General features: G+C 40.6%; 1 protein-coding gene across 16 annotated transcripts in view; it reads left to right on the top strand.

Annotated features, from left to right (window-relative positions):
* TCF4 (transcription factor 4) overlaps positions 1–24,539 on the top strand; it is a 355,096-nt gene that overhangs the window by 149,959 nt on the left and 180,598 nt on the right. The window contains exon 1 of one of the 16 annotated variants that reach the window (XM_041739364.1): positions 17,298–17,313. The exons of the other annotated variants lie outside the window; for them this stretch is intronic. The gene's annotated coding sequence lies outside the window, so the exon portion shown is untranslated. Of the gene's footprint in view, positions 1–17,297; positions 17,314–24,539 lie in introns of those variants that run through there. 16 annotated transcript variants of the gene reach the window in all.

Genomic DNA, 24,539 nt, shown 5'->3' with positions numbered 1-24,539 from the left:
CCTTAGTTTTTTGCTTTCTCTCCTGCCACTTCTCTGACCCAATGAAGAGGATGAATAAATGCAGATCTTTGTTCATGGTTGTCGATGAGGATTATCATTTTCGAGTGCTCAGAAACCCACATTTCCAATTTACCTTCCCTACTGACTTTCAGAGTGTTTGATTTTCGAAGCTTCTCCACCCCCTGCCCTTACATTTCTTGATTTCTTTTTCTCTAGTCGCCATTTATTTGGAAACACCTTTCCACTTTAGCTGTCCCATGGCCCATGAGCTATAGGAGTCTCTGTTCATGTCACGTTAGGATTTGTTGAAATGAAGAAGCATTGGATCTTGGGAGACCACCCCAGTAGCTCCAGTCTAATTTTGATTCTCCTGAGGCTGCAGTGGATGGTGACCCGTGTCTAACTAATTGTTCTCCATCCACTACTGGCTGGCCTTTTTACTCCAGACCTTCAGTGCTCAATCCAAGCTCAGCACCTTAAATGGGTCCATTCTTCCTCAGAGAAGGAAAGAGATAGGAAAGAAGGCGGCAGTGAAGTGAAGCAGGCATCCTAGAATTTTAGAAGAGATGTCAGACTTCTCAAATGTATTGCTTGATTTGTTTGAGGTAGTTGACCTCAGAATTTCTGCCACTAAACTTCAACTGGCTGCCTCTTCAATCATGTCTTCAAAAAAAAAAAAAAAAGTGTCCCTTCTTCATTCTCTGGACAAAGCTCAGTATTTGGATCTTTCAGCTTATTTTAACTTCCTTGTCCTGGAATCTATTTCCAGAAATCTTGCCTTTCTATGTTTTTTTTTCATCATCTCTTTCTCCCCTGACTCCTTTTCAGTCTAGGTATAAATGTGAGAATGGATCCTGTACTCTCTGGCAGTGCTTGTCACTTACTTTAGGCCTTGTGGGGTCATGGTAAAGTTGGGACACACTTCAGGGATATGAATTAGCACCTCAGTAGGATGTTGTCCGAGAGCTGCCCTGAAACTCCTTATTCTCCAAGGAAGTTGGCCTTTTAAGGGAGTATAGCTTCAACTTCTCTGTGTGTGTGTGTTTTCCTAGCCTATTCTTTTTATCTTTTGAAACCCACCTCCCTCAACATCCACAATGTCAAACTCAACTAACTCTCTTTCTGGTCCTCTCACTCCTTTTTTATTAGCTGTTTTTCTCTTCTGTCCGTATACACTCGGGCATGGGAAGAGCTTGGAGTTTGGTGTTAGACTGGGGTTTGACTTCCAGCTTCATTGCTCAGTGTGATATTGGGCCACCCGTTTGTCTTCATTAGGATGTCTATCTTGGAGTCTGCATGGCTAGCCAGTGGCATTTTTAAAATTTGGGAGCCCAAACATAGTTGTGTTTGCTCTAAGAATCTGCCTCTCCCGGCTTACTGATAGAAAACTTGGAAATTATACCCTTTGCCAGGGTTGTGGCGGCTACAGGACAGCCAAAAAGGTGAACTGCCTTTTACCCATTGCCTCCCTCAGTACCCACGATCCTTTCCTACAACAAATCATGGTCAGTTTGGCATGACAAGTACTGGAAGAGAGAAATTCTCTCTAGTGAGCCAGAAAATGCAGCAGGATCTGTCTGAGATTGATAGAGCTGAGTGTGTGATCCACTTTACTCCAAGCCAGAAAAATATTTTTCCTTGACAGCTGGAGAGATCAAAGGTCTAAAACTGTGGATGCAGGGAGATGAATGTCCTAATATTAATATTATATGAGTAATATCGTAGGGAACATTTAAGGTCAACATGTCTAATTCTCTCTGAGGACCCCCAGTCAGACATACGCAGAGAGGAATTCCAATCACAGAGGTCTTCACCCCAAGGGGAAGGTAGCCAATACCTGCCTTTGAACAGCTGAGCAAGCCAAGCTCCAACAATCCGTGAGAGATCATGTCAAGAAACAGCAGGTGCCTTATCTTGAGGCACCTGGGTGGCTCAATTGGTTAAGCGTCCGATTCTTGGTTTTGTCTTAGGTCATGATCTCAGGGTTGTGAGATAAAGCTGCAAGTTGGGCTTCTTGTTTGGTGGAGAGTCTGCTGGAGATCCTCTCTCTCCCTCTGCCTCTGTCCGCCCCCCCCCCCGCTTTCATATGCACGCGTGCGCGTGCACACACACACGCACACTCAAAATAAACAAAATTTAAAAATCTTTAAAAAGTTTTCATCTTTATAGCTTTTGATTGCTAACACAGATTTAATATCCTTAGTTTTTGCAGTTCTTATTTAATTAGCTTTTCGTTTTCTCCCATGTATATTTCTTTTCTGCGACTCTTCTACTTTTTTATTGTCTGTTTTGATCGGATTAAGATGTTACTGTATAGATCCCCTTGGTCCCCTAGGTTGACTTCTCATTAATTCGCCAAAATATCTCTTCAGTATGAATCAGGAGGCTCACAATGTGGCAACTCCTTCTAGCTTATAAGGCTCAAACTAAGGGAACAAGATTGGTTTTTGACACCAAACGTTATTCTTCATCTTAATTTTGAGTTTTGTACCCTGGAATCCATGGCCTGTGATGAAATGGAGGCAATTTCTCTGAGCCTTACTACTCTCGTCTTAAAAATGAAGATAATGGTATCTGCCTTAGAGCATTGTAATGAAGATGAAATGGGATATATGCATCTAGCACAGGAGCTAGGAATAGGAAATTCTTAATAAATAACATTTCATTTCTATAAAACTCCAGGGAACATTAGTACATGTCTAGGTATGAAAGAAGATCATGAATTTGGTGTTAAGTGTGAGGTACTTTTAAACCATTCAAGTGAAGATACGGAGTAGGCAATTGGAGTTAAGAATGTGAAGCTCAGAGAAGTGTGAGCTGAAGTTCTGCAACTGGAGTCTTCTGCACAGAGAGACCAGTTGAAGGTTCAGGACGGAGTGTGGAGTCACCAGTAATAGTGGACCTAGGGCCTAGCAATTGAAGGATTCTCTAAATTTAAAGGCTTTGGGCAAGGGGCGCCTGGGTGACTGTCAGTTAAACTTCTGACTCTTGGTTTCTGCTCAGATTATAATCCCAGGGTAGAGAAATCAAGCCCCTTGTCAGGGGAGTCAGCTTGAGATTCTCTCTCTCTCTCTCCCCGTCCCTCCCCGCATTCATGCACTCATGCACTCATGCTCTTTTTCTCTCCAATAAGCAAATAAATCTTGAAATTTTTTTTTAATTTCAAAAAATTGGCTTCGTGCTCAGCAGGAAGTCTGTTTCTCCTCCCTGTGCCCAGTTACCCCTGCTTGTACTTTCTCTCTCTCTCTCTCATACTGTCTCTCAAAAAAAATAAGTAAAATCTTAAACAAAATTAAAAAATTAACAAAAGGCTTTTGGGTTAGAGTGAAAGAGAATGCTCAAGGAGTAGGAGAAAAAGGAAATGTAAGTGTCATGGAAGCCGCGTCAAGCATAAGGAGGGGATGAGTGTCTTTTTGGTCACCAGGGAATATGAGAACTGAATATTGTCTATTGGCTTTCACTACTGAGTTGTCATTGTTAACCTTTTCTCAGAGTTTTCTTGGAGGAATCCTGGAGTAGGAGTGGTCCCCATCCCCCAGAACTGAGTTATCTTTCCTCTGACCTGGCAAAGTATTCATCTTCCATACTGCCAGTGTGCTTTTCCTCCATGATTTATAACGATAGCTGTTTGTACTTAGCTTCATTCCCATAATAAATTATCAGTTTCCTGAAGACAGGGGTCATGCAAAGTATCATACAAATTACACTTAGTAAGTACTTAATTGTTCACTGTTAGAATCATTGGTTCTTACACAACAAGTCATGTTTCTTAGTCCATCCATCCATCCATCCATCCATCTATTCATTCATTCATCCATCCATCCATCCATCCATCCATCCATTCATTCCTAAACAGTTGTTTATTTACCAAGTTCATACCATGTGCCAGGCGCTATTTTAGGCTATGTGCATACAGTGGTGAACAAAAGGTATTCCCCGTCTTCATGAACTTTATACAGTGGTGAAGGCAGATGAGAAAGAATGAATAAGTACATATTCTGAGTGCCTTTAACGCCTTAACTTATTTATTCCTCACAACAACCACATAACACAGATGTGATTCCTAATCTTATTTTTTTGATAAGAAAATGGAGGCACCAAGATATCCCGTAATTTGCCATACCATTAATTCATTAGAGGTGGATCTGGGATTCAAACCCAACCCAGGCACCTTGGCTCTCAAATTCATGCTGTTAAGCACCCCCTATGTCCTCCCCCCACAAAGTGTTCAGCATGGAGTAAACTATTATTACTACTACTATTATTAATAGTAATTTTCCCTCAGCCTTAGGATCATTTACTCCAATTCAGATAAGTAAGCAGAGTTCACCTTGTTATTGGCAAAACTAAATTTAGAAGCCAAGTTTCCATGTTCTCAATCCAAAGCTTTTCCCTCATAGGGTGCCTCTTCTTTAAGGGAGAGGGTGTGGCAGGAGGGAGAGGGAGAAAAAGGATGGAAGGATGAAAGAATGAGCAAGAAAGAATGTGTGGAAGAGATGTAGGAAGGATTAAACCTGTTTGATTTGGATTTTTGATGCTACCAAACCAGGCCTGATTTTTCAAGTTTTTATTTTCCTATATTCTCAAGAGGGGGTTATCCTTGAAAGTACGAATATTTCCGTGCAAAAGAACCCTATTCTATTTCATAGACTAACAGAAAATAATTCAGGAGCTCGGAGACCCTAGCTTCTTAAACGTAAATGCTATATTTTGGAAAGGACATTATTACAGGTATTTATATGATGAAGGCATTGGTTGGAAGAGACACTAGCAGCTTTATTTACCAACGGCCAAATCTTTGAGGAGAGAGAGAGGGAGGGAAAGAGAATGTGTGTGTGTGTGTGTGTGTGTGTGTGTGTGTGTCTGTAAGATGCACATGGGAATACATACTTATTTTATAAAATCCTGGTAATACTACATTTACTTTGTGTATGCATTTTGGGGAGGAGGATACTGAAAACATTTTTCTGGGATGGAAAAGTTTTTGTACTTCTATGCAAGGCTGCTCTAATATCAAGCACCATATTTAAGCATCACAAATATACACTAAGCAAGGGACAGATGCACAAGGAATTTAAGCAGAGTTTTTCTAAATGGCAAATAATTAGAGGGGAACAGATGCCTATGGGCAGCAAAGGATGAAATGAGGTACCAGGAATTTTAAAAGGGAGATGGAAATACATATGTAGAATGCAGTCTCTCTCAAGGATGTTTAAGCCTAGAGGGTGTTCTTTCCCAAAGTTCTCTGTTTTTGTGGGTTTTGACATTAAATTTTGTTCTCTCTTTACCTATATTCCCCAAAGAAATAGATCATGCTAATCACTCCAAAGTGGAACAGATTTTCTTTCGAATCTCAGTTTTGGATGACTTTGCGGTTTGCATCTCTTTCTTCTGTCTCCCCAGAGCCTTGTCCTTTCACAGGACTGCCAGGATATGACATTTCATAACAGTGTCACTTCTCATTTATTTATTATTTATACCCCATCTACTTCCAAAAGGGTTTTTAGGTAGCCTACCAATCACAGATGCCTACAAATGTGGGGTTTTTTTTCCCCCTTGACGTGTGTTTTAGGATGGACATGGCCCTCCTTTACAACAACCGTGCTGTAAAATGGATTTTGTCCCCCCAGAACTTTATTTGGCACAGTTTTGATGTCGAAAAGGAAAGAAGTCTCCAAGAAAAAAAGTAGAGAAGAGCATGAGACATTTCCCGTCTTCCTGCGGAGTGGTAGTTTAAACAGCAGGGGCATTGAGCAGAGGGATTCAGCTACCCAGCAAAGCTGAATTCTAGCACCTGATCATTATCCTTCAGGTTTAAGATTTACCTGTTGTGCTCATTGTAACAAAAGAAATGAAATCTCTGTAATTATATTGGAAGGGGGAGGAGATCATGTTTTAGTTTCTTTGATCTTGAGCTAGAATAGGCTCTGCTTTTGGAAATTTAATTTGAAAGAATCCAACGTACACATCTGCTTTTTGTACTGCAATTTCTATTGAGCTTGAAGATAGAAATTTATTAATGCAAATGTGTAGAGTCTGTTCCTTGAGGGAAAAAAAAAAAAAACAAACAAACCCCATACTTCCAAAGTGCAAAGTGATCCTTTCTTCATAGCTATGGAAGATTTTAATAAATATGTTCTCTGGTTGTTGTTGTTGTTGTTGTTTTCCTGGAGTTCAGAGATAAGGTTCCTTGTTAACAAGGACTAAGCATAAAAATTACAGGACACATTGAGAAGCAGAAGGATTCATGATTACTTCAGTATTTCAAAGTTTCCAAAGGACAAATTAGAGATGAGAAGCATACTGAATCTCCCCCCCCCCCCAAAAAAAACCCCCAAAACCAAAAAACAAAACCCAACACAAAACAAGTGCGTCATCAAGCCATTTGGAGAACATGTTTGAACTGATGGTAGGGCCCATGCTAAGAGCCAAAGCTTTCATTGCAGCGAATCCAGTCGGCCTAGTGTTCTGTAAAATTGCCTTTGCCTGAAAATGGGATGGTGTGTAGATTTTAGTTAGGACACTTTCTCCCCCAACTTTGCCTACAGTCTCTAATTTTGAATCAATACATGAAACTGCATATAAATGACACTTGACTGAATCCTTGGAGTAGCTGAATTGTACGGTCTTTTGATGACCTTTTTCTTGTTCTCAGTGTAAATTTTCCCATAAAGGCCTGAAATGTCCTGAGCATTTTGGGACATAAATCCTTTAAGCCAGTTTGCAGTCATATAGTCGTCCTTTGTAGGGTTGGAGTGCTTTCCTAAACTCCTTCTCATCTCCAAACGGGCAAAATAAATGACAAATCGTTGAGGGCATCCATCCAATCAGTGGATGAGCAGTCGTCCCCTAAAGCTGGGGAGGGGTGTCCATTTTCAGTTCTTTGAGTAAACAGAGCTGATTCCTTTGTAATACTTGTGCCCTATCAACAGATCTCAAAAACTTTGTAATAAATTGCCTAGGCTTCAGAAGTTCATGATTAAAGAATACAGTGAGTCCATAAAACCAGTCTCCTGGCTCCTGCATGTGGCGAGGTTTTGTTCAAGGGTCCTAGGTAGGCTTTTGTGGTGCGGATTGTCATTCCACTCTGCATGCTTTACTTTCTTCCCCACCGGGTTGCTTCTGCTCATGCTGTGATTAGGCATTTCAGGCTTAACCTAGAGAGCCTACCCTCGACCTCTGGGTCTGCGTCAGTGTTTCAGGGTTCCCCTGTGACCGTCACAAACGTACAATTGCCTTGGGGTTCAGTAATTCTCATAGGAGCCTGTGATGCAGGCCCCCAGAGGCCACGGGAATCCTCTAGGGCACAAAACGGTGTGTGTGAGAGAGAGACAGAGAGAGAGAGAGAGAGAGAGAGAGAGAGAGAGAGACACTAGGGTTTCATCTGAGCCAGTTTCTTTGGGGTTCTGTTCGGCAGGGGGCCGGTCGGGGGGCATGGCAAGTGCGGGCCACCGCTTCCAGCTAGTCAGCACCCACCGTTCCCCTGCACTTGGGACTTGGCTTGGTGGCACACATCTCGGGTCCTCGCAGGGCAAGACACTCGCACGTGAAATGTGGGTCTCTAAGCGCAGACAGTTGGGGTGCTGCAACCAGGCAGTCACCCTTAAAAATTAATGAGCTTAATGATGGTTGGAGGAGTGATGGCTTTGGTGGCTGGGGGGGCCGGGGCCTTGCGAGTGGCAGGGATGGGAGCAGGGTCCCCGCGCTCCCCTGCACCCCCTGCACCCCTGCACCCCCGGGAGCCCTGCCGGGAGGACAGGGCGATTATGAAGACGTCAGGCGGGCGGGGGGCGCCGCAGCTGGGGGCCGGGGGGGCGCGGAGGGTCACTCATGGACGGCCGTGTGTGTGTGTCTGACAGACTGTGAAATGGTGCGTCGTTGCACGGCTGCGCTGCACCTGGGCCCTTCATCTGTGATTGATTGGTTTGGTCATGTGTAATGGTCCCATCTGCTCCGCGTTGTTTTTCTTTTTTTTACTTATAAACACCGTTCCCAGCGGCGGAGAGAGGATGAGCTCGGTTTTGTCATCTTCACTTACACTTGAGCTCAAAAAAGTGGGCAAGGCGGGGGGTGGGGGGAGCCCGGGACCCCTGCGCGCGGAGGGCGCGCCCCGCGTCCGCATCCCCATCCCCATCCCCATCCCCATCCCCATCCCCATCCCCATCCCCATCCCCATCCCCATCCCCATCCCGGGGCGCGCTGGGGCCTGCGCCCTCCTGCGCACGCGCGGCCCGGCCGGGGCCACCGAGGACCCGGGCGCGCGCATCCCTGTATTGTGGCTCGGGCTGCAGCGAGGAGCTCTGGGGTGGGTTGCTTCTTTTTTTTTTTTTTTTTCCTTTTTTTTTTTTGTAACGGAGCCAATACTTAATTAAAACCGCTGACATCATGGTGTTATAATTAAGCGTGGCATTAATTAAGCTGGAATAACGATTTTTTTTTATTAAGAACTGCTTTTATTGTATAAGACCGGCTACAAACAAAGTGATCTTAAAGCAAAAAAAAAAAAAAAATTTTTTTTTTTAATTCCCTCCAAACGGCCCCTTTTACAACTTCTCCAAAGTCCGGCCTCGGGACTGTCGTCATCAGGGGTGTGTGTGCACGTGTGTGCGTGTGTGTGTGTGCGTGTGTGTGTGTGTTGGGATGGAGGGGGGGGAGAGTGGAAGTGAAATTTGTTTTTTTTTCACCCAAAAATGCTGATCGGCTCCTGGCATTCTGATGGCTAATTATGCATCGGAGAGCTTCGACAGCTGCATTCATCATCATAAAATGTAATAATTAATGACATTCCAACAAAGAAAAATATGCAAATGAGGACTCATTAGCATTTTCATATTCAGCTTTGATAATGCTTTTGCTGACAAGGTTGTAATTAATGAAAATTCATGTCGCAGTCAGGAGATTGGATCGGTTTCATTCCGCTCACAATTCCCAAATGCTTGCATTATGGAAAATCGGCAGCTCTGCCAACTTTTCAGGGAAGAAAAAAACACACACACATACTAAAAGCACCAGATGCAAATTAATGGTAGGGAGTCTTTAACTCTTTAAACCACCCCCCTAAATTTCCATCATAGGAAACATGTGATGAGTTTTAGCCTAAGAACTAGATTCTTTTTTTTTTCAATAACAGCAATGAAACGTACTTTTATTTGTGACCTAAGTAGGAGAATTTCTGGCAAACTTTTTTTTTTTTAATATTAAAAAAACCCCTCCACCTTTTCCCCTCTTTCTTTTTCCCTTTCAAGACTATTTAAATTTACATAGTAAAACATGTTAGGACAGCCAAGCCTCAGCATGTTGTGTTCTGTCCTCTAGCTGGCAAATTTACGCCACGACAGTTTATTCATCCACATGCTTTTTGGCGACTCTTCATCACGTATTTGTGCTTAGATCTTCTGGTGCCTCCCTCCGTGTGCTACCCATAAGGTCGAAAGAAAAGCAAGTATTCTATTTCTCTATTCAGGGTGGGTTTTTTTTTTCTTCTTCTTCTTTTTTTGGATGATGGTTTGGGATTTTTTTTTGTTTTTTTTTGTTGTTGTTGTTTTTAGTGCTTTTTCTTTTCGTGTATTCCCTTTGTGGTTTAGTGTAAGACTTTGGGAATGTGCCCATAATTCTCTCACTCAACACTTCTGGTTTAGTGTTGTGCTTCAGATGTAATTTTAAGAGACACCGTACAATCAAAATGGATACCCAGAAACCCCAGAACAGGGCTATCGACAAGCATTCAGTACAGAGGGCTATTAATTTCTAAATTCTCTTTGTGTTGCTTTCAAAATGTGTGACTGTAGATTGGCAAATAACCATTTGGTGCCAACCTGGTACCATGCTTTGTCATGCTAGCCTAAAGTTCAACTGGAAGTCCTCTATCTCCCCCTCAACATTAGAAAGGAAAACCTAAACAGAGTTCTGACCTGATTTTAGATTTGATCATTAGGTTACAAAAATGATTATCACTAAGGCAGATTTTTTTTTCTGAGCTAAATATTTCTTCAAAAGGGTTTATGTGAGGATTAAGAAAAAGAGAGAATGAAAGCGTATTTCTTTTACAAAATTGTCAAATTTATAAGCGTTTTCACTCTCAAAATGATATAAAACAACTTCAGGCAGTTCCTAAGATGCAGTTTCCTGTTTATTTAAAGTTAAATTGTAATTCCTAAAGTTGCTAGCCCAGCATAAATAAAGAATATAAATATGCCTTGTTAGGGAAAGATAGAAACTTTGATATGCTAGGTCTTATTTTTTTTAGAGTATTTCAGTAAAATAGGAAGTCTCATCAGTTATTTAATGAGGACTTGAAAGTAAATCTTTTCCTCTATTATGCAATTAAGAACGACTATGTTTTTATTCCCCATTAGGTCTCAGAGTTCCAAGAAACAGAATTTTATTTCAGTGTCTTGCTTCATTTCAACTTTTGTTTTCTCAGTTTGTACATGAATGTGTGTGTGTGTGTGTGTGTGTGTGTGTGTGTGTGTGTTCATGGTGTGTCAATGTCTGGAGATTATGGTGGCTCTGTCCTCTTTCCCTTAAAATCTATTGTGTTAAAATAGCAGACAGAAGAAGGTTCTACTTTTTTTTTCTCATAGTTTACTTCTATTTTATGCGGGCAAACTGCCCATCCAGATGGTGGAATTTCACCTGTAAGCAATCTGAAACGATCGGTTAATTCTGACATTTTATAGAGCCCTTTTCTTTTCTTTTCATACAGTGCAACTAAGTGCAGAGTAACTATTCAAGATAATGTTTCCTTTTTCCCCCCTTTTAAAGCGCTTCCTGCTGTGATTGGTCCTTCCCCCCCCCCAAAAATCTGTATTTTGGGCTCAATTAAAAATCTGTGGCATTAGGCACTCTGCTGCTGTTGTCAAAACCACATCCCATGAAACCTTTGACCACTTCTAACATGTGTAAATGAGGAAATGATGGTAGAAGTGAAGGGACAAGTGTCGATGAGCAGGTTAGTGGCTGAGAAGCAGATCGTTGTAATTTCATAAGCTCAACATCCCACTGCCTTTGATAAATTCACTGTTAACTTTTCTCCTCCCACCAAATTCACCACGTACACCAACTCACACCTCCTTAAGTAACACCTAGCTTGGTGTTAGCTACCAGAATCCTGAAATTTGGTTTTGTTTTCTGTGTGGCTAGCCTCTGGTGGTTTATGTGACTGAATAAAAACTGGAGACATGGTTTGAGATGATTTGTTGATCTGTTATTGAAGAATCTCATTATTTCCTGAACCAGGTTTTGGGGATGTTTTTGAAGTAGAGTGCAAAAAGGACAAGAAGTCTTGGAGTTTTGTTATTATTCGTAATAATTGTATTTATACTGTATTTACAAGTTATTTTGGAATGCTACCCTCTTGTTTTTATTTCTCGAAATCTCTCATTTGCATGAATTATTTCTTGAGTTATTTATACAGTAAAGATGGCTCTAGGGACCTTTTCTCCCCCCTGGCTTATTCCCTTGGGAGAACATTTTTTTGAAAGCACTCATATTATACCTGTTAGGATTTGAGACCCTGGTCACGCTGTTATTTGTTGCTTTCCCCCCCCCCCCCCCCCTGCTTGCTGTTTCACACATGTTAATTCCTGTGGGCATTTTCTTTTTAAAGTGATGAGATTTTCACTGTCCAGCAGCAAGCCACATTTACTGGAGTTATTGAACTCTGAAATAGGAAACCTGTGGGCGACAGTTTTACCCTCCCCAGAAGCTGTTGCTTCAGTCAAGGGGAATTACAACCCCATGACTGAGAATTTTAAAGTAGTTTGACTAAAACATCCCAAGGACTCCTTTCAGGTATTGCAACAAAATCAACATTTGTTTGTGGCCTGGGAAGCCAGGGTTCCTGGCAGTGTTCTTATCCAGTTGTTTCTCAGATTTCCCTTGCAAACTTTCCCATTGGTTGGGGCCTGTGGAGAGATTTCAGTGGCTGGCTGGGGGAAATGTTTGGGAGAACATTTGCGTATCAAAGCAGCCTAAATATTTGCAAAAATGTTTGCTTGAGAAAAAAAAAAAGAATCCACTCAGGATTAGGAAGTAACTTGCTAAAACATTTTAAAGGCATTTGTCATTTACTCAAGTATATTTTTCGTGAAGGAGGGCCTAGCCTAAATTTCAGGGGTCATCCCAGAATCCATATTTTTAAAAAGGTGAGATAATAAATGCTTTGGCTTTATGATTAAGGTCTGTATCTATATGTGGGATAAAAATGCACACACACACACAAAAACCCTCAAAAAAACTCACCCAAAAAACAGGAAGGGAAAAAAAAAGAGACACAAGTACATTTAAAAATTAATTGGTTTTTATTTAGTGAACCCATAAAACAAAAGGTGCAGAGAAAGGCCTCATGAAATGATAGGATTGAATGGCTCTTGAACAGCTAGCTGTAACCTCATTTTCCCCCACATTATGTGTTTTTCCCTTATAAAACACAACTGTATTGCTATGATATGATGTTCGGTTCTCTTGGAGTTCACAGGCTTTCTCTCAATAGTGATGATTTCTCCTTTTTTTTTTTTTTTTTGTAAAGAGTTTCACGTGGGCATTTTTGTGTTCAGATTATTAAACTTTAACTGCATTTCACTTTTGGTTTGGAAACAGTACATATAAAACCCAGTGCAGGCCAGTTTCTCCAATTTGTTAACAATGTAGGAGTTGAACATTGACAATTACTGTACTTAAAAGCCCTTCAGATCAGGTGTTATTTTACCATCTGGACAGTAATAAAAATATGGATCTGGATACAGAGAAATAGAATGTACAGTACTCAACGGCCCAGTGCACTCTATTGGTGCTAAGGTGTGCATGGCTACATCTTACACGTGTGTGTATGTGGGTGAGTGGGTTCATATGTAATTGTGTGTTGAGTATGTGATCATTCCTCCAGAAAACCCAGGCATAGGATTCTGGAGTCTTTTTCAAACTGGGCATTATCGTAATACCAGAATGTTTGGCTACTTTCCTTCAATATTAAATAAAAATGTGTAATATATATGTATATATATGTTATATATGTATATATATATGTATATATATATGCCTTCCTAAGTAACACTTGCCTAAATTCTTTTTAATGCTCCCGCTTCATGAAGTATATAGTGTGGCAATGTGATACAATGCTGACAGCAGAGGTAGGCTTGGGCAGATGCGGTTCCATTACACAGCTGTGTGCCCTAAGACAAATACATTAACCTCTCTGAATCTCCTTTTTCCCTTCCATATTGAGTGAAACGATTAATGGTAATAGTTATGGTACTACCTAACAGGATTATGCTGAAGCTTGTGTGGAAGCACTTGATAAAAACAAAGAGCTGTAACAATTGATTTTTGATGCAAACGGCCAATTCACAATCCACGTGCCATCTTCATAACTCAAGGAACTCTCTCATGTTCAAAAATAAGAGAGTTGCAAATATGAGATTATATTTCATTATTAACAAATAGTAACTTTGGGATCACCAGAACATGTGTTACTAATTTTACACGTGAAAAAAAATGACCCATTTTTAAAAAGTATCTGGATATGCTCTTTGAAATAATGTTATTCTTAATTAAGGCAGAAGCGGGTACATTGGAGGGAAATAGTGACCCTCTGGAGAAATGGAGAGTGAAAATAGTTTAGGGAAATGAGTCTTAGTGTCTTCTCTTTCGGAAAGATGCATGCATGTTTCTCTCAATTGTCACGAATTTCATGTTTGCACACAGGGGTGAATACTTGAATGATAATGGTCATTGTGGAGAAGAACCTACCCACTACAATTTATATCTGTGTATGCCTACCTATATCAATCAGTCTATATGTTTCCTTAAGAATGTGTCATCCCCAGGAATTGAGGGTATAAGGCGACTGTTAGATGCAGGGCCAGCTGCATTTAGACACTTGTCTAGAAGGTTTTTTTCAGTTTTTAGTGTATGTCCAGTCCTGTTCCTTGAGAATTCTTTGGGAGAAGTAAGAACGTTTGTTTTCTTTATTTAAAAGAATGACATGATGAATGGTGGTGTATGTGGTTTCATGATACTATTTTGGTCATTTTGTGTTCCTCCTTCAATGTAGTAATACATAGGCACCTTGATCCTGGTCCAGATATTATTTATCTAAATATCTGTAATCTCAATGATATTATTATTATGGTGTTGTTTCCAACAACCGGTATTTATTGCCATGGACCACCTTGTGTAAAGGAGTGTCTTAGCTTAGATTCACAGGCGTGTGCAGACTTCCCTTCTGGTGGCCTGCTAGGAGCTAACTTCAACTGAGGAACTCTTCAGTAAATTCATTAATTTGATAAATATTAAGTAAACCATGGACAAAACAGGCACGTGCCAGTTACGACTGCACGGCTTTTAAGATTTTTTTTAAGACTTTAGGATGGAAACCCAATTAATTTAATGTTCTATCAGTTTCACTCAAACATCCCAATCTAAGGACTAATTTTATTTACATATTTCTAATCTGGTGAACAGATAGAGTCTACTTATTATTTCTCTTGAAATTTCTTAAACGAGGCTAACAGGTCCTTCTCTTTGAGACTCCATTTGATAAAACGGCCATGTGTCTCTTCGCCTTGAGGTTTCAGTACCCACAGTCACGAGATGGCAAAGAAATCGTGGAACTTCTTTAGAAATTGTCTCAGAAAAGGGATTCATTTAAAAATTGGGGGGACAGCATTTAAAATTTAATAAAAAAAAAAGTAATTCAAAGTAAAGTCTGTAGCCAAACTCCTTAATTGTGATGCATTTGCCGAGTTCCCCTCTCCCATCGTCGGGCCTGCTCTCATGCCATATGGCCTACCATGGAACATTTAACTTGTCAGATATAATGGATTGTCCTGGAAGCAGATTTTTGCTTTGAGCACTCGGCTCCTTTCTTGCATCTCACTCTCAGCTCCAGGCTGCAGGATGAAGGATTGTGGTGGAAATGCAAGGAAGAGACACACAGTTGATTCCCCTTAAGAGAGTGACCTATATGCCACAAAATTTTACCCACGTAAAGAGGCATTATCCCCGTCACTGGCCTTAGCAGGCTGCATGTCAAAATCGTTTAAATTTGCCTGGACTTAACAGATTGTGCAAACATTTCAGAATTGAGTGCTTAGGAATAATAAAACATCGTCATTTTAACTTATGCAGAAATGGTGTAGCCACATCAGCCGAAGGATAAGTATTATTTATCGTGACCTACATGTAACCTAAACCACCTGGTTTGTAGATGCTGTAAATTAAGTTCAACTCCCAAATCTACTGAGAATACTTAAGAAAAAAAAATCACCTTACGGAGATGTTACATGGCTTCATTGTTTCTGTTTGGTGAGAAGATGTGAGGTTGAAATGATCATTTAGGTGGATGGACAAGTAGCTGTTAATTATCCTACCGAGCTTCCTATCTTGAAACTTAAATGCACACCTTCCGTTTATCCCAATCTATTTGAAATTAGACATTGAACATCCTATGGATTATTTAATTTTTATATGTAAATAGAAAAATCATAGTATTTGATGTCGGTTTTAATTTGGTGCTTTCGCAAAGTAATTTATTTCTTTTTTTCAAGTTGTGATATTGTTTCTGAAATCACAAGCTTAGGGAGCTCTAGGAGGAATTTGTGGCTTTTGCATTCATAGGAAAACTTCCTTCAAAGAATAAACGATGCTCTTTATATATGTATATGTACATACATAGCTGTCAGGGATTCCTCTAGTATAACCTACTGTAATCCCAAATATTACAATAGAGACCCAAATTATCAATCAAGCACAAACAAGTGGAAAAATAAGTAACTTGTATATCTAATGATGATACATAAATGATACATAGTGGGTTGCTCCAGGGTTACAAAAATTCATTAGTAGATTTGTATGTGACACATGGGAAAACACTAGAAGAGACTCTATTTACAAAAGTTAATTTAATATACTCACCAAAACAAGAATGTTTATGTGTTAGGAATTTAATATAGGTCACTCCACAAATTCATGTATTATAGATAATTTTTTAATATGGAGCTATAAAAAACTACAGTGACCTTGAAAACTGATATAAACCACACTTCCATACAAAGAAGAATTCTTTTTTAATGGACAACTTGCATTAAAAGCTGCTAAGAAATCTCTGTTAAAGTCAGTATCTAATAATAACATGTACTTGTGTATATTTCTCACTGATCCTAAAGTGAGCACACTTTCTCATTAATGCCACTGATAGGATGATATCCCCCCCCCCCCCCCCCCCCCCACTGTGTTCAAATTTTGGTCGGCTTAGTCCTCCCGGAGTTGGGTGGTGCCTGGCTGGTGGGCTCTTGTCGGGGCGTGCGCGCCCTCTGCTGGCTTCTCACATTGGAACCGGCCCGCGTGAGGGGTTCTTCATTTCTTTTCACTTTTCAGGGTTGGGTGTTTTGGTGTGTTTTGTTTTTGCATTCTTAAAAAAAAAAACAAACAATCATATATTTGTAGTGACTATGAAGTTGTAGGTTAATACGGAGGATGACAGCTAATTTGCTTCTGTTTGAAAGTAAAGTGTTTTGGGACACCTGGTGGCTCAGTGGTTGAGCGCCTGCCTTCGGCCCAGGGCGTGACCCCGGGGTCCTGGGATGGAGTCCTGTGTCGGGCTCTCCGCAGGGAGCCTGCTTCTCCCTCTGCCTGTGTCTCTGTGTCTCTCATGAATAAATCAATAAAATCTTTCAAAATTAAAAAGAAAAGGAAAGAACGTTTTTTGGGGGTTGGTTTGTTTGTTAGATTCCTGATAGTTTAAATAACATGTAGAGTACCTGCCGGTTTTGAATTTTTAAGTGGTCAATTTCATATTTCCAGCTATTGTGCATTTTCATTGCTTTCATAGTTCCTCCTGGCCTGATTACACGTAAGGATTCTTGTTTGACTAAGTTGGGAGTGGACCTCAGAAAGAGAAATTATTGGAATTTGGCTGTGTGGCTCTGTGGATAATAGATGTGGCAGGTAACTCCTAGAGGAACACTCCATGGTAGCGTCACTGGTTTTCCTGCCTCGTGAAGGAAAATGAATATTTACATCGCAGTGTTTCATGAAGGCATTTTTGGTTTCCTTGTAGACCAAATGAAGCTGTCCTCTGGGTAGATATAGAGTGAAACCTCTTTTTGTTTTGCTTGGCCCCCTTTGGTTATTGTTTGTAGAGTGTGAGATGTTAAAGGAGCAAGTCACTGACTGATGGTCCCTGTATCCCCAGGTTCCCAGGGTCGCAGGACCAAGTTATGCAAGTTAAGTCAGAGGGAGCCTCCTGGCCTCTCCGCCACTGCCTGGATGGAGAGCATCCTAGGATCCTGGTCGTGAAGACCAGGGCTTTGGGTAATGGATAGGTCTTTAAAGTACCAGCAGTTTTGTTGACGAGGTTTCATCAAATTCTTCATATTAATTAATTATGTATAAGTGATTTCTGTGTATCTCTGAAATGACATGACTCTACTGAGTCAATTTGGGAGCTGTTACCCAGAGAGGGCAGTTTAGAATTTTGCTGTTCTTTTGTCTTACATTGCAAATTTCTCTGATTTTGTAAGCAAATGACCTCAAAATTCCCCAGCCAGCTCCCTAAAATATGGGATGATCAAAGAGTACATGTAGAGTTAGGGAAGGGGGAAAATGTCATCTTAAGCCCCCCCCCCCGTTTCCTGCCTTTCCAATGTTAGGTATCAGTTACTTTAAAATTTGTTTTGAGTAAATGATACAAGTATCTCTGATGTATTTAACATTGTCAAAGAAGTATGACCTGCATTCTAATAAATATCAAGTTGCCCTTATCTCAGTTATAATAGCTATCTTGCATGGAACCTCGAATACACATCTCTCCTGTTGCCACGATGCAGTTCTTTTTATTTTGTTTTAAAGATTTTATTTATTTATTAATGAGAGACACACACACACAGAGAGGCAGAGACACAGGCAGAGGGAGAAGCAGGCTCCATGCAGGGAGCCTGACATGGGACTAGATCCCTGGACCCCGGGATCACGCCCTAAGCCGAAGGCAGACGCTCAAACCACTGAGCCACCCAGGTGTCCCAACCACGATGTAGTTCTGCTTGGGATTCTCCTCCTCTGTGCTTTTCAGTCCGCCTGTTCTCCCCTGACTGATGGACATTGTTGGGTTTGCTCCCTAGCATCTCAACCATCTAAATCCTTACCTCTGGAGGATAGTGTCCACTGCTGATGTACCAGCAGCCAGCACATGGTACGCAGGGGCACCAAATAATATTTATTTCCATATCTCATGTGTTTTGGATCTCTTTTGCAATGATTCAGGCGATCATTTTTGCAAGTTTCAGAACTGAAAATTGCTGTCTGTAGACACCTAGTCCTTGTTATGTATTTTATTTTCTTGCCTATTTTGGTCGTATGAGGTCAGTATGCTGACTACTCCCCTTGTCCTTCCTCCCTTCTTCTCCTTGACTGTCCTTCCCATGGCCTCTCCCCTTCCTTCCTGTGTCCCCCCTTCCGCTCTTGCTGTAGTCATGCTCATGGATTCAGTAATTGGGAGGCTTCCCTTCAACATCATAGTATGGGACTCATGCCTCGTGTGATTTTATCTGTGAAGCACCGTCTTCCTTTAGCAGAGACTAGTGTCACAGAGGAGCTGGGCTCTGAGAACTTTGGGCCTGTTTGCCTTCCACTTTTTGCTTGTCGTGGGCCTGATGTCTTAGAGTTGACCTGGAAGAGCGGGTGCAAGAATCAGCAGTCTTCCCATTCTTTGCTCTGTGGATGCTCTGAACTGTATTTTGAATTTTGAGCTCTTTCCTCCCAGCTTCTCAGTGATGTATGTTTAGGGAATATATACCCATTGTGAGTCAGTGCTAAGGCTGGAGAAACAGTCATCCAACATATCGGACGCCTAACATAGATAAAGGAATGATACTTGCATTATCTTCTGTCTGGGGTTGGAAATGAGGGCATCTGGCTGGCTCAGTCCAAAGAGCATGTGACTTTTGATCTTGGGGTTGAGAGTTAAGGCCCCATGTTGGCTGTAAGGATTACTTAAATAAAAACTTAACATTTTAAAAAATGTTATCTATGTAATGTGTATCTATGTAAGTATAATGCTTGTATATATTTTAACACACGTCTAAACTATATTTAAAATCTTCATGAGATGCCCATGCTTCTTACTTTTGTACAGTCTTGAGTATCATATCAAATGTGCTTGTGGTTTCTTTGAGAGATGATACTTGTTATATTTTTGTTAGCTGCAAGCTTAGCTGGAAAACCGAGGCCATTGCCTCCATGCCACGATGCTAAAATATATAATTCACCTTTATAGACACTATAACAAATGTAATCCTAAACTTTTTCCTGTTCTCTATCCCTGTGGCTTACACAGAGTCTGGTCAGTATTATTTTTTACAGTTGATATCAGGAGGACTCTGTTAGAATATTAGCTTACCGGGGAGCAAATAGTTGATTGCCAGAAGTGATTTGCATGGTGAAATGCAGCTACAGATTTTCTTAAATTTTGCTGATAAATTCCAAAAAGAATTAACCAGGCCACAGAGTCTTTATTCATGTGATCTTTCTACTGCTTCTGACCAGAAATGTCATAGATCTCCTCCAGAGGGATCAAAGGACCAGATTCTCTCCCTTTGTATGGACTTGTAATGCCTTCAGTAGAGCACAGAAAAGGGTAAATATGTGGGTGAAAGGGCCCTTTTTATCAAACCATGTTTGCTAGAGGTTGATCCTGGAGTGTAAAGGTGACTTCTGACTTGGGATAGAATGGGGAAGGGATATTTTCAGAGCAGTAGCCAGTGGGTCTGATAGAAGAGGAGCCACCTTTCACCTCTAGGACACTCATGTTTTGGAATTCCATCATTTATTACGGGAATAAATTCTCCTTCGTAAATGTGAGACTAATTTCTTTGAAACAACCAGTCTTCATGAGTGGAGATGAACAAATTTAAAGGCCAAGTATGCTGCAAGAAAAAGGTTTCTGAAATAGAACCGTCAGAAAGGTCCTCAGAGATCAACAATTGTTTGTGTTTAAAAATCTGATTAAATGGGTTGAATCGGGTACTAATCTATTTTTTTTTTTTGTCGTTGCTGTCTATCAGGCTACCCAGGTTTATTGACGTTTCAGCTAAAATGTAACCTTAGAGGCTGTGCCTGTCACTTAAATTGGTTACTGTTACCCCTGGCTTGTTAAACTAACCAATGGATTTTTATTAAAAAAAAAAATATATATATATAATATACATATATTATATATATAGAACACCAGATCCTACTCTTCCGAAGGCAGATAACCTGGGGTAGAGAAGCCAGGAATCTGGGGGTTTTTTTGTTTGTGTGTTTGAAGATTTTATTTATTTATTTGAGAAGGAGAGAGACAGAGATGGTGACAGTGTGAGCAGGGAAGAGAGGGAGGAGCAGGGAGCCAGATTCGGGGCTCGATCTCAGGACCCTGGGACCATGACCTGGGCCGAAGGCAGACACATAATGGACTGAGCCACCCCAACACCCCAAGAATCTGTTTTAAGAAACCTCTCACTAGTGGGTCTCATGACCGCGAGGTTTCTTAGCCTTAGAGGAGAATTTGGGGGATTGCTTTTCTTACTGCCCATCCTGGGTCTTCCTTTTCTCCTAGAATCTAGCGAGCATATTTCTCTGTGCTTGCTTTGATTCCTTTCATATGTGTGGCAAGATTGACCTTTCTTAATTTTTGTATAAAGACTATTATGGTTCCTCAAATTAAAAAAAAAAAAAAAGGAGCTTTCAGAGGCTCATGTTGTTTCTTCAGAGGGCACACAAATCCTTAATTGCTGTGGTTGCCAGTCATCACGCACACACTGCGATAACAATGTAAAACAGGGTAGGCAGGACTATTAAGATCTTATTCACATCAAGCCAGTGGTAAGTTACTCATTAGAAGTAAGTTGAGTGATTTCGGGGTTGCCCTTAGTCCTTCAGGTCTCCAGGGGACCCTTGTACAAATTGCTGATTCACAAAATCATTACTCTGGTGGCTGAAGTGGCACTTTAGTGGCCTTAAAGAGTTATTTGACACACCTCCCCAAACAGCTAAGTTATCCCCGTGATTATGTTGATTAATTGCACACTCTGTGGAATTAGCGTTATTTTCAATGAAAGATTTTCCTGCATTTGGAAAATAAAGCATAAAACTCATGCGCTTTAATTTGATAATATGCGCACTTCTGAGCATGACACCGAGCGAGGGGATTATTTTGGCTGTTGTTTAGGGCACGTGTCTAAGGCAGTACTTTTCTTATTTTTGCTCTTAGAAAGTCCTTTGTGGTGTCCTGGAGGGTGGTCACTCAGAAGTGCTTATCGTTTCTAGCATTTTTATCCACCAAAGGACTTGAGAACTCCTTTTTGCCTTACAAACAGTTAAAATGATTTGATGGGAGGGGTCGTGGTATGCACTGAGAGGAAGACAGGTGGAATAATCTTCAGTACCTACTGACATTCTCTCTAGAACACTCCAAAAGAAGTGGCCTGCTGTCTGCAGGGGCTTTGGTCCTGGAATTGGAAGTTGAGGTCCCAGCTTCCTCTCCTGATGTCTGTATAACCCTCTCCACCTCCTCCTAGAAGTTAGCTGTTCTTTCCTCATTTTTGGGACCTCATCTATAAAAATGGAGCTTAAAATGCCCCCCAGAGGAGTTCTTAGGGTGTGTTGTCTTAAATATATAGGTTACATTACTTTGCATGCCATACAGTGCTTTACAAATGTGAGCACTTTAAGGAAAATCGAATATAGATTCTCTACCACAGGCAAGTCCCCCCAAAGGAAGAGTTTTGGTGGTGCCTCAAGATAGTCGGCATATCTAGAATTTTAGTCCACCCACTGTTTTGAAGGCAGTACAGTGTCTAGACGAGATGAGGTGAATCAGTGACGAAATGAAGCCAAAACTCATAATTTTCCAGGATCGGAGCTATAGATCATTACTGAGTTTTCTATTTTTATGGTTTAAGCACATCAGTGAAAGAGAAGACTGATGCTAGTCTTTTCTGGGGAGATGGCTAGCTCCCTGCTTCCCATTATCCTTTGCTACAAACTCTGTGCCTACTCACATCCCTACCCTTACCCCCCCCCCCCCCGCCCTTTTCTTTCTGGTCTCAATTTAGGAAGACGGGGAGGAAGAGAATTTTCTAGGCTGTGGAATGACTAGTTTATTTGCTGGAATTGAGTTGTAATTCTTTTTAGCATAAAATTTATTAAATTTGGATTTTTGAATGCCAAAGGATGAAGACCGGGTAGTCCTGGTGCAGCAAGAGCCTGTAGGAGAGAACCAAGGCTCTTTGAGTTGTAGAAATCAGAAGAATAATGTCAGCTTCTGATTTCTTGTAAACGCATTCTCTCACCACCAAAAAAGGACCTGGGGTAAAGTAGACCAGCCAGTGAGAATAATGAAGGTGTATCTACAGAGAAACATCACAAATAGTAAACAGTGTTTTAAGATCAATTTAATTAAAATAAAACACGATTTTTAGGGTCACATTATTTATTTCGTAGAAAATTACAAGCATATGTTAACCCAATGCATTCCTAATGGTAAGGTGTGTTTTTTTTTTTTCCTTCCTTCCTTTCTTTCTTCTTTCTTTCTTTCTTTCTTTCTTTCTTTCTTCTTTCTTTTCTTTTCTTTTCTTTCTTTTTCTTTCTTTCTTTCTTTCTTTCTTTCTTTCTTTCTTTCTTTCTTTCTTTCTTTCTTTCTTTCTTTCTTTCTTTCTTTTTTAAATAATAGTAGCTCCCGAAGTTCCTCATGACTTTGGGATTAAGAGACAAAAAGATATGGTGCAGGTATGTATATTCACATAAGTTTAGGAAAGACAGTATTAAGCTAAATAAAGTGTCTTCACTGCAGGACTTGTCAGAGGCTTAACATGTTCAGATATATTGTAAATTTCTGAGGGGGGACAGCCCCCAGAAATTGTAACATTTCCTAGGCCCTTTAAATTAACCTTCCTTTTGTTTTGGGGAATCTGTACTGGGATTACTATTTTAGAGAAGGCCCTTGTGAGTGATGCTGCATTGTCCTATATTGTAAATGATATTTTTTTTCTTCCACTCTTCTCTGTGCATCTTAAGGCGAAGTCCTATTCTTCACTTAGGGAATGTCTAGAGATGCCGCCTGCTGCCATGTTTTTGTTGATTAGTCACTTCAAGTTTGCATGGAGATGGTTGCGTTCTGTTGTAGGACGTCACAGGTTCCGGTGTACATCATTTGCACAGCTCTAAAGTACCAAGAGACCTTTTAGGGCTAAAACACCATGTAAATGTAAATGATCACTACCTATAAGACACTTTCATTAATTTCATATCAAATTCATGAGTGTTTTGAGCTCTGGGATTTGAGTCTTCAGTATTGGGCTTCTTGCTTATTTATAGTCTCTCCCCCCCCCCCCCCCCCACAGTTTAAGTAGCAGCAGCACAGAACAGTGCTAAGAGCACAGCCTTTGGAATTAAAGTGCCAGGGTTTGACTCCCAGTTGGGTCACCTACTGCCTGTGTAGTCTTGGGCAGTGTTCTGTATCTCAGTTTCCTTCTCTACAAAATGGGTGTTTCTATTACCTACCGCCCAGGGTCACTGCGCAGACTGAATAAATCAGTCTACGTAAAGCCCTTTGCATAGTGGACAATACGTGGTAAAGACTCAGCTTTTCTTATTTGGTCAAGGGAGGGAAAAGTGAGCATGGAAAAGATGAAAGGGCTGTAAATAATAGCCTCATGTGTATTTTCAGAAAAATTTTAGTCATTGTTTAATGAAATAGTCTTTTCAATATGCAAAATAATAATAATAATAATAATAATAATAATAAATCCAGTAGCCAGGGATGGTTTGGGGTTGGGGACAGGGACAGAGATTTATTCTGATCCAAACATGGTTATGATGAGTTCCCTAGTTTGATGTCAGGGAACAAAAGGCTCATTCTTCAGTTCCCAGAATGAGGATTAACAGTGAAGCAGCCTTGCTTGGTTTGTCCTGAAGCATCAGATAATTTTTCATTAAGCCTTTTCCTGGGATGGTATGTTCCACTGGTACAGGTGCATCTTTTTCAGTGCTGGGTGAGATACCTACCATTTTTATATGATTTTTAAAGTGACCTTTTAAGAATGCAAAAGGCTAGAAACCCTAACACGACCTTGTGATTACCCTACTGGTCAACCACCGGTGTGGTCTTCTGTGTCAAGCGTAGCTGCAAAATCATATTCTCAATAACCTGTTCCTGTGTGTTTCCATGTGGATTAGAACTGCTGTAGTAATTGACCAGAGGTGATAATGCTTGGATGTATCCCTGTGAATGAATGGGTTTATGAGATCATTTTCCCTTCAAGTAATGTTTTCATTCTCATCCGGTTCCCTTGGCATTCTCTTACAATAGGGTACTGCGGATATACTGAAAAAATAAATTAGAAGTCAAGTTGAAAATGATATAAGGAATATCAAAGTATTAAATTTGGAATTGTATACAAATTTGTTAACAGCACTACCCACAAACAAACAAACAAACAAACAGAAAACCATTTTCTTTTTCCTTATCCTTCCCGGGGCAGCGAGATAAAGGCTTATTGAAT

Source organism: Vulpes lagopus, chromosome 24 (genome assembly GCF_018345385.1).
Source record: "Vulpes lagopus strain Blue_001 chromosome 24, ASM1834538v1, whole genome shotgun sequence".
Taxonomy (NCBI): Eukaryota; Metazoa; Chordata; class Mammalia; order Carnivora; family Canidae; genus Vulpes; species Vulpes lagopus.
This window is presented reverse-complemented; position numbering and strand designations above follow the sequence as displayed.